The 10,663-nt window shown below is 46.1% G+C and overlaps 1 protein-coding gene across 3 annotated transcripts in view; it reads right to left on the reverse strand.

Moving 5' to 3' along the window:
* Window positions 1-10,663, reverse strand: part of AADACL3 (arylacetamide deacetylase like 3) — a 78,652-nt gene that overhangs the window by 35,173 nt on the left and 32,816 nt on the right. For 2 of the 3 annotated variants that reach the window (XM_053898940.1, XM_019461444.2), the window contains exon 2: window positions 745-809. The exons of the other annotated variant lie outside the window; for it this stretch is intronic. The gene's annotated coding sequence lies outside the window, so the exon portion shown is untranslated. The remainder of the gene's footprint in view (window positions 1-744; window positions 810-10,663) is intronic. 3 annotated transcript variants of the gene reach the window in all.

Below are 10,663 nucleotides of genomic sequence, written 5' to 3' on the forward strand. Positions count from 1 at the left end.
TTTCCACTGCACCATGTCTCATGCAGGATTAGTCAGCAAAGATGGTCTACCTCTGTGTCATGTTATTTCAACGGCGATTATTGGTTACTTTGCATATTGTCCTTAGAGAACTAGCCCGTCTTACCACTACCAGCCACCCCTTTCAGCGGTCTTGTGGTTATCCATATGCTTATCAGTCTGGCTAGTCATCTATCATCCTTAAAAATACGGACACCCCATGGAAACACTTCGCATGGCAAAAGAGACAAAGCACAGAAGGAAAATCCCTCTGGATTCTAGGAATCAGGAAACATGGCTTCTAGTCTTGTCTTTGCCACTGGTGGCTCTGAGGACAAGACCCTTCACTCGCCCCCCAATCCCAGAAGCCTTCCTGGAAAACGAGGGAGTTGGACCCAAAGGTTTCTGAGGGCCCCTGATGAATCCCTCATCATCCTGACGCAATCCCGTTCATGGGGCCCAGTCTCCTGTCCTAGTCTGGTCGTCCTGCTCAGAGTCCTGTGCTGCTGACTGACTTCAGCTTCCTTCAGCCTCCTGTAGGGGAAATCCCTCCTCTTTACTCTTCCTTTTCTGAACTGACCTAACCATACCTTTCCCTGATGATTTGGTCTGCTGCTGTTGACTGCAGGGTGTAGGAAGCCAAATCAACCCTGCCTGGGGCCCAAACAAGAAGACCTGAGCTCCTTCCTCCCTCCCCAGCCCTCCTTGCCCATCAGCACCTCACCTGGTGCATGCTTTTTCACTCACCCAAGTGACAGAGGTGCGTAGTCTCATCCCTTTGGATAAATGAACACATGGCTCATGGTAAACATCTGAAAAACAAAGAACAACCAATAGACCCAGTTTGGTTTTACCTGGTCCTATATCCTGGAGCCAGGACAGTGCCTGGCACAGGACATGCCACAGACACTTCATAAGTATTTGTTGTAAGGTTGAAAATGGGGCAAAAATCAATGGTTTCCTTGTCAGGCTAAAGCTTACATCTGTCTTCTGTCTATGAGCTCCTTGCATAAGCATCTGAATAGAACCTGGTCAAAGCTTTCTCTTATAGAGGATGCTTCCTAACTTCAGTGGGCTCCGTTGTGTCCATTAATGAGGGAGGGGGATTTACATCAGCTCCACGATGGTTATGACAAGGACTGATGGGGAACCAACAAATGGTAAAGGAAAAAGGTGCTACTCAAAAGACACAGCTCTTCCTTTGCTGGAGTTGCTTGGAACTTGGTTATTAAAATAAAGGTTAAAAAGCTCATGAGAATTTAAAAGAAACAATGTTCATTGCTGATGGAGACCAAAAAAGAAAGATCCAAAAGCCAAGATCATCAAATGCTGACTCTCCATTCAGCAAGTTCAGGTTGTTACAGCTATACATTTTGGCTTTGTATTTTTTTTAAGCCCTCTAATGCTGGGTATTCCAGAAAGGCTGTACCGTGCTACATTTCCACGAACAACGAAATGAGTGATCCAGTGTCTCTGCATCCTTGCCAACTTTTGAGGTTATCGCTATTTTTTATTTTAGCCAACCTGGTAGGAGCAGAGTGATGGCTCATTGTGATTTCTTATGTGTGTCTGATGATCTAATATTTATAACAAGATGACATAAACAGTGCATAAACTGTATAGTATATATCATCCCAGTGGAACACAGGAAAATAATTCCATTATTACACACATCAGTATTTCTGCAGCAAATCTATGAGCATTCACCTAAGTGGAATAAGTAAGGGCAACAAGTAACCTCATCCCAATTTAAATCTAAATAAGCCAACAAATGAGCTCAGGTCAAATTTGGCTACCAAGCATGTAATGAAAAAAATTCTGTTTTCCCAGCTGTCTTGATATTGGAATTGCAGATAAAAAAATTTGGAGCCTATTGATAAATTATTCTGAATGGCCTAATTCTATTAAGGCACTACTGGCATTGATTGACTCAATGAATGGTAGAGAGGATAGGCTGGTAAAAGATACTCTTCATTCATTCACTTATTCATCCATCTGACAAATACTTGTTTCTTTTTTAAGTTTATTTATTTATTTTGAGAGAGAGGGAGAAAGAGAGAGAGAGTGAGCAGGGGAGGGGCAGAGGGAGAGAGATAGGGAGGCACAGAGAGAATCCCAAGCAGACTCCTCTCTGTCAGCTCAGAGCCTGATGCGAGTCTCGATGTCATGAATCATGAGATCATGACCTAAGCCAAAATCAAGAGTTAGACGCTTAACCAACTGAGCCACCCAGGCATCGCCAATACTTGTTGAGTAGCTACTATGTGCTAGCAAATGAGGACTTTTCTCTATGAAGCTGGGTGAGGAAGCACCTTACATGGGCTACTGAATACCCTGCCCCCTCTAGGCTAGAAGATGGCGCTTTGGTGGGGCTGGGGGATACCACCTTGGGCTGGAACTGACTCATGGGTATGGTTTGGGGTCCTTTTTTGATTTTCATGTTATCATGTACAAAACAGACAAATCTGGGCATTGAGCAAATTCCCAGCTTCTCAAAAATATGCTCCTATATGAGAGGGGGAAGGAGAGAGAGCTCTTGATTGGTTTCAGGATGAAGCTATTTTTTTCATTCAACTGGTACTGCCCAGACTGCTGCCTTGTTTCAGGTGAGTTTTCTTTCAAAGACAAAACCACTATTTTGGATGTACTCTGAGTTGTCTCTCCCCTCTGGAGGATGGATTAACAAATTTGCTTATATAGCTCTAAGAAGTGGGGTGGATGTGAACAAGAAAGAAGAGGGAATGGGGTACCTAGGTGGCTCAGTCTCCCAGTTAAGCCTCCAACTCCTGGTTTCAGGTCAGATCATGATCTCACAGTTCATGGATTTGGGCCCCACATTGGGCTTTGTGCTGACAGTAGAGGGCCTGCTTGAGATTCTCTCTCTCTCTCTCTCTCTCTCTCTCTCTCTCTCTCTCTCTTTCTCTCTCTCTCTGCCCTTCTCCCAGTTACGTGCTCTCTCTCTCTCTCTCTCAAAATAAATAAATAAATAAATAAATAAATAAATAAATACTTTTTTTAAAAAAGAAGAGGGAGTGATTCCTTCTTATTGGACTCCCCTTGGCCTCTGTACAAAATTTCCCCTTGGCCTCTGCACAAAACCCCCTTGGTCCAGTTAGTCTTGATTCTGTGTGGGCTCTTAACTCATTTCTGATCACCCAACACCTCACTTCCAAAGCACTTTGGTGTCTTCATTTTTCCTTTTCCATTCAGTCAATAAACATTTGTGGAAGCTGCTATTTTCTAGGCCTGGGGACACCATGATGACTTTCATGGACCATAAGCACTTTTGCCTTCATGGGCTGCTTCCTCCATTCATGGTCTATAGCAAAGCCAAAGGGCTGACCCAGAATTTGCCCTTGACTTACGCTCTTTGCAGCACAGACTTTGCAAGCTGGAAGATCTGTATTTAACTCCCACTTCTTCCCAACCTAAACCAACTGCATTTTCCTCTCAGTTATTCTACCAACAAAGGAAGTAATTAAATGTACCTCGAAGGGTGTCTGAGCAGATTAAATAGATTTATTTCTGTAACTTGCCATACAATGCACTCTGCAAAGGCTAGTTACCTTTCCTGTGATTTCTTGACCATCTCCCATGTGCCTGGAGGGAACTCAGCATGACACTTCTGAATGGGATAGAGGCAATGTTCAAGGGTACAAGGCCAAAGGTAAGCCCTTGGTAAGGTTAACTTTTGATTTGTGAAGATGGAAAAGGTGTGTTGGCCACTGATGTTCCACAGAAACTAGCTGATCAGCCATGGCTGGGACTGAATTAAGGAGCTGAATCAGTTATTCTGCAAACAGGGTCATGGCTCAAAGCTGATGCAAAGCACGGGGAGCTGACCGTCGTTGGTGTATATCTACCTGTGGCCCCTCCACGTGGTTTCCCATCTCACTCAAGAAAACACCAAAGACTTTTGAGCATCCTCAGACCCTACCCAATTCCCCACCCCAGCCCTCCCTGCCCCTTCCTCACTCTGTCTTAACCACGCTGGCCTTGCCATCCCCCAAATGAACATGTTCCTGGACCACTCTTCCTCTAAGAGACTCATGTGGGTCACCTCCTTGGCCAATTGCTCAAAGTGCCCCCTCTAACCAAAGCCCTCCCAAGCCAGGTATTTCCATCCTCCTGTCGGTCTTTTCTTCTCCATTGTATCCTGCCCACCCAGCACTGTCTAGTTTAGTGGGCAGCTGAGTGCATTCATTGGTTACCCACATACCCACTAGCAAGTAACCTCCATGTGAGATTTTTTTGTCCTTTTTTTCTCCACCATGTTCCCAGAACCTCAAGCAGAGCCTGGCCCAGAGCATGGGCTCAATACATACTTGTTGAATGATATATAATTCTACTATTCTATACTCCCACAGTGGAATCCTTGCAAGGCCCTCGACTCAGGGACCTACACCTTTACATTTATTTAAGAATGCTGGAAGATGGCTCATTTTTTGTTTGTTTGTTTCCTTTCTCAGTTTGTCCTGGGAACAGAGGGTTTCCTGGGCCTTGTCCTGGGACTGGGCTGGCAAGGCCAGTGGCAAGGCCTTGGCACTTCTGCTACTCATTTCCAGATGACCCTTCCCATGCCCTTCATTCAGCATAATGCCCTGCATAGGGCAGGTGCCCGGTCAGTGTTCACTGAGTAGAAGACTGATTAGCTGAGTCCAAACAAAAAAGAGGATAAACATGGATGTGCAACAGATCCCAAAAGGGACCCTTCCCCCAGCCAAAAAGTGAGCAGCAAAATGAAGTCAGCTCCAGCTTTGGTTCTTCCATCAAAGGCAGAAAGTTCAAAATCAAAAAAGTGAGAACACCATGTTCCAGAGTGGTTAAGAAACTTGTTCTGAGTCACCCAGCTAGCAGCTAGCACATTTAGAGTTCAGCTGGCTAATTCAGCCATCTCTCCATTGTCCACAGATGCCTCAACTTTTAAGTCAGGCTTTGAGCATGAGAACTAACAAATATTAGAATGTGTCTTTACTTTCCATAGCTGGCCTGCCATCCCTCCTTCCTTCTTACTAAATTTTTTTGATGTTTATTTATTTTTGACAGAGAGAGAGACAGAGCATGAGTAGGGGAGGGGCAGAGAGAGAGGGAGACACAGAATCAGAATCAGGCTCCAGGCTCTGAGCTGTCAGCACAGAGCCCGACATGGGGCTCAAACTCACAGACCGTGAGATCATGACCTGAGCCGAAGTAGGACGCTCAACCAACTGAGCCACCCAGGTGCCCCCCTCCTTCCATCTTATATGGAATATCTTTGCTCCTTTGTCCCTCACAACCTTCCTGAGTCACCTCACTGTCCAGGCCAGGAAGTAAGGCCATGTCACCCACCTGCACAGTGGCGGTGTGCAGGCCATTTACATTATTTCCTTTCCTTTCAACAATGAACTTTCCAGGTGGGCATTTTCTGTTGAGGAAGCTGTGACTCAGTAGAGCTCAAGGGTGTCCAGTAGAAAGGGATGTGAACCCAACTAGTCTGTCCAACCTCAAAACAAGACCCATATAACCTCTTTTTATTACTTAGGGTTTCTCAACTTGGGTGGTCTTGGCATTTGGGACCAAACAACTCTTGTGGGGGTCGTCCTGCACACTGTTGGGATGTTTAGCAACCTCCTGGCCTCTAGCCTCTACTTACCAGATGCCGGTAGGGTCTCCTCAGGGGTGACAACCAAAAACATCACCAGATATTGCCAAATGTCCCCTGGGGGCTTAACACCCTTGCCCCTGTTGAGAAATGCCACTCTGACCCCATCACACAGGATGCTACTCAACACAGATCCACCTCATGCACCCCCTTGAAGAACACAGAACCTACTTCGCCTTCAGTTTGGTATAAAAAGAACTGCTTAATGTTCCTCAGCTGGAACACCGAGGTTCAAGTCCTAGCTCTACGCCCAAATAGCTGTTGACTTTGGATGAGTTGCTTACTCTGACAAAGAAGAATGATAATACTATCAGACTCAGGAAATTAAGTCAAAATAAATATACAAAGACTACTGTAGGGGATCAGAAGATGCCACCCCAAAATGGGCCACTTTGGCATAAGGGCTTCTGTGAGCTGAAGACAACTGAAAGGCAGTGACCCCAAAACAGCTCTCTGCTCTTCCCCCATTTGCCTCAATGTAGGACACAAATTCTCCTTTGTGTAGATCTCTCTCCTCCTCTCTCTCACACCAGGAAGGAGAGCAGGAGATAACCATAGACCCTCATCAGCCCAGAGGCACTGCCAGATGATAACAAATCTCAGTAAAACACCCGACTCTCTTGTTCATTAGCTCCCCCCATACATTTGCTTTCCAATTGTCTGCTGCCCCTAAAAGCCTGACCCCCCTTCCTTTGTCTTGTCACTTCTCTGCAATATATTGTTCTTTGTCAAACAGTAGTACATAAGCTTTCTGGCCTAACCATTTCTTTAGGGTTTTCCCTTCTTTCTAAAAAGACACCCCCATGCCATGTAAAAATATTAATATCAAACAAAACATGTATGCCTTTTCTCCTGGAACCTGTCTTTTGTTAGTTTAACTTCCAGGATCTAGGTGCAGAAGCTAAGGCGTACAGCAAGAATGTTTTTCCTCTCCTATGCCATGAAAAACAAACTCCACTGGCGCTAATGCTTGCCAGGGAGACACTAAAATCCAGCACCTAGTTTCATGACTGTGGCTCTAACCATCCAAAACTGAGGAACAGCCATGAACTCTGAGCTGTCCCAGCATCTTGGACTCTCATCTCCCACACCAAAGGCTCTTTCCTAACCAACGAACAATACATTTGCTCACATGAGCAATGCCTGGGTCTGGAATTGCAGACTCATTCTGCCCTACCCAGGCAGGACCACCATACACGCCCCCTTCTCAGTTTCTAGTATGTACAAACTCCTAATTCTTTCCCATAGTTAAATTCTCCATGAATTTCTTCACTGTCGATGGCTCCCTTGCCTGACAAATAAGTGAATTCAGAGCTCATTTTGATGGTCACTGTATAGGCCATTGTCTTTCCTTTAACAAGCCCTCAGTACAGTGCCTGGCACATAATAAATGCTCAATAAACATTAGACAGCACTGTCATCCTATGTAGCCCTATGCATTGCTCTCCCTAAGCCCCTCTTATCTGACCTCAGGTTCTCATCCCCTTAGCAGTATGTGGGCCTTAAGCAAAACTTTAACCATTTCATTGTCAATAGGAAAATGCAGGGCAGAAGCCAAAACTTCACCAGGTGGCTGATGGGAGGAGGGATGTGCCTACCAAGAACCCACACACACTGACTCTCAGGCCCAAGATGCACCAAGTGGTGAGAAGGGTCTGCAGCAAAGCAACCCTGATGCTCTTTTTCCTGGATGGTGAGCTGAGGAAAAACTCTCACCTGGAGAAGACCTAGTGAAACCCTCTCACCTGTAGACCTTGTAATTCATAGGGTGGCTCCAGGGCCTATCTCTCCCTCACAGGAAGAGGCTTTGGCAAATTCAAGATGTCTCCATGTAAAGGGTCAGATTTCCACCTGGGAAGACTTTGTCCCTGAGGGAGTGGAGACCTGGCACCTTGTCCACAGGGGAAGGTGTGCTTAACCACAACCATCTGGTCGGGAGATGGGCTGCCAGAGTGGGGGGTAGGGGAAGCCTTTGGGGTGATGAGCCCAAACCCCGGCTTGGTTCCTAGGAGACTGGGAACCTTGCAAAAGTCACATCAGTTGCTCTGTGGCCCTCAGTTGTAAAATCAGAGATAAGAGAGCTGGCCGATGTGCCATATTCAGCCTGGGTGAGAAAGAACAAATCCCAGGCTGTGAGGTAGTCACCCACCCCATTCTCACCTCTCCTCTTATTCACTGGCCCGATCTTCTCAAGTTAAGGACTCAGCTTCATCACGATTCCTTTTATTAAACATGTTTTTTAACTTTCTGTATTCCGATGCTTTGGCATCTAGGGCCCAACTGACCTAGAAGCGACTGTCCCTCCCAAGGTTAGTCAAATCCTAAAGATAGTAAATAACCCACTTGGGACTGCAATTTTCAAATATAAACCAGCTGATTCAGAGCCACCACCCCCCAACTACCTTCTGTCCCCAGCTGTCACACTCTGGGCCACTCTTCCCTTCCCCCAGTCATGACCAAGGTCAGGTGCCAGACAACTAGGCGAGACATCAGATAACTAGGGACAGCCCTTGGGCCCCAGAACCCACTGAAGTTACTCGAAACAACCAATCTTTAACCTGCTTACCCTTTCTTTCCTGCTCCTCCCCATGGAAACCACAATAAAGGCTCTTGCTTGCTGTTCCCTATCTCCTTCTGTCTCCTGACTGACCATGGTGCCTCTCCATGTGGACCCACAACACCATTGTGACTCCCGGGTCAAAGTGGGGGCTTCCTGTACTCAGGATATAGGCAAGGTCTTCCTCAAGTCCAACTCACAGTGCATCCGTTGGTCCACAGACTCACGTTTCTTATACCCCTACTTCCTGAATGCATAATTGGAGTAGATATCCTTGGAAACTGGCTGAGTCCCCACATTGGCTCTGTGATCAAAGTCTGGGGTAGGAAGGGCTAAATGGAAGGCAGTGGATCTTCACCATCCCCCCACCACCACCAAGATAGTAAACCAGAAGCAGTGCTGAATCTCACAGGGACCGCAAAGGCTGCTGTCATCCTAAAACACTTGAAAAAACACTTGTCACACCCCAGTGTAACTCACCAGCTTGGATTGTGCAGAAGTCAGGTGGATCTTGGAGGATGACTATGAATGATTCTAAACTTATTCATGCAGTGACTCCAACCGCAGCTGCTCCCCCCGCTGTCATTCTTTCTTGGAGCCCACAAACACAGCTCCTGGCACTTGGTATGGAGCCATGGCCCCAGCCAACGCCCTTTTGTCCATACCATCTTGTAAGGAATATAGGTTTCATTTGCCTCTATCTGACAGATCCAACAGTATACCTTTACGGTCTCTCATCAGGGCTTTGTCAATTCTCCCGCTTGCAAGAAAGTCTATAGTGTGATACCTATAGAGAACATTTGTGACAGCATACAGTGTGCAGAGGTCACAATCATGGCACCAAACATCACAGTGGTCCCCTGCATTGGTGACATTGTGCTGATTGCATCATCTGAACACAGAGTGGAAGGCACTTAAGATTCTGTATTAGTCAGGGTCCAGCCAAGAGACAGAAAAGGGGAGTCACAGATATAGTGAACAACCAATATCCCTAGGGCAAGATCCAGATTTTATTTTAGAGGACATGGCCATGGCTAACTGGAAAGGGTGTCAAGGAAGCCACGCGTGGGTAAATGCCTTATTGGTGGCATTCTGCTGTACAAGTGCCCAGGAAAGCTGCTGACCACTTGAGTGTGATGGCCGTCATGTACTGTAGGAGCCAGGCACCAGAGAAACCATCCACCACAGGACCCATATGCTGGAAAAACTGAATACTGCAGGAGCCCAGTGCCAGAAAAGTCATTTAAAAAAAATTTAATGTTTATTTATTTTTGAGAGAGAGAGAGAGAGAGAGAGAGAGAGCATGAGCAGGGAAGGGGCAGAAAGAGAGGGAGACACAGAATCTAAAGTGAGCTCCAGGCTCTGAGCTGTTAGCACAGAGCCCGATGTGGGGCTTAAACCCATGAACCGTGAGATCATGACCTGAGCTGGAGTCAGATGTTTAACCGAGCCACCCAGGTGTCCCTAGAGAAACCATTCTTTGGCAGCAGAAGTCTGGCCAAGGGAGTGCACCAGAACCAGGAAGAGTCTCCATCTATTTTCAGTATTCCTCCAGCATCCTCTACTGACAAAGCTGGTGGCAAAGGGGAAATATGTAAAGGGCATATCAAGAACTGTGAAATAGGTATGAGATTTTATTCTACTTGCAGACGACCCGGCTAGCCTGCCCCAGTGTCATGGACACTGTCAGGAAACATATGATACCTTGTGCAGATTCAAAGACTTGTATGACTTACGGCACAACAACCAAAACATACTGTATCTTAGCTTCTACTCACCTTGGCTCTGAAGTCCCAGAGCTTCTGACTTTTGATCTCAGGGTCATGAGTTCAAGCTCCCTATTGAGTGTGAAGCCTACTTTAAAAATAATAGTAATAAATTTTAAAAATTAGTAAAGCAAACTAGAGAAAAGAGAATGTGATTAAGAGAATCAAAAGAGAGGGAAAATACATTTACAGTACTGGGCTGTAAAAAGTCCACATATAAGCAGACTGGAGCAGTTCAAACCAATGTTGTTCAAGGATCAACTGTATAAGAAAGAATGCCTGACTCATCTTTTCCCATTAATTTTTAAATTTTTTTTAAACATTAAATTTGAGGGCGTCTGGGTGGCTCAGTTGGTTAAGTGTTCAACTTCAGCTCAGGTCATGATCTCACAGTTCATGAGTTTAAGCCCCCCGTCAGGCTCTGTGCTGTCAGCTCAGAGCCTGGAGCCTGCTTCAGATTCTGTGTGTATGTCTCTCTCTCTCTGCCACTCCCCTGCTCCCACTCTGTGTCTGCCTGTGTCCTGAGAATCCCAGTCCAAACTGCCTGTTTGGTAAAATGAAATACCTTTTGGAAAAAGATATTTGCCTTCTTTGCAAGGATCCAAGACACCTGTAAGACTCCCTCCTCCACTGACCATTGGCGGGGTCCTTGGTACCAAGGGAGGCTATGGTTGAACAGAAGGGAGCCTCCAACTCCAGTGC

Source organism: Panthera pardus, unplaced genomic scaffold (assembly GCF_024362965.1).
Source record: "Panthera pardus isolate Hobbes unplaced genomic scaffold, ASM2436296v1 HiC_scaffold_11, whole genome shotgun sequence".
In the NCBI taxonomy this organism is placed as follows: Eukaryota; Metazoa; Chordata; class Mammalia; order Carnivora; family Felidae; genus Panthera; species Panthera pardus.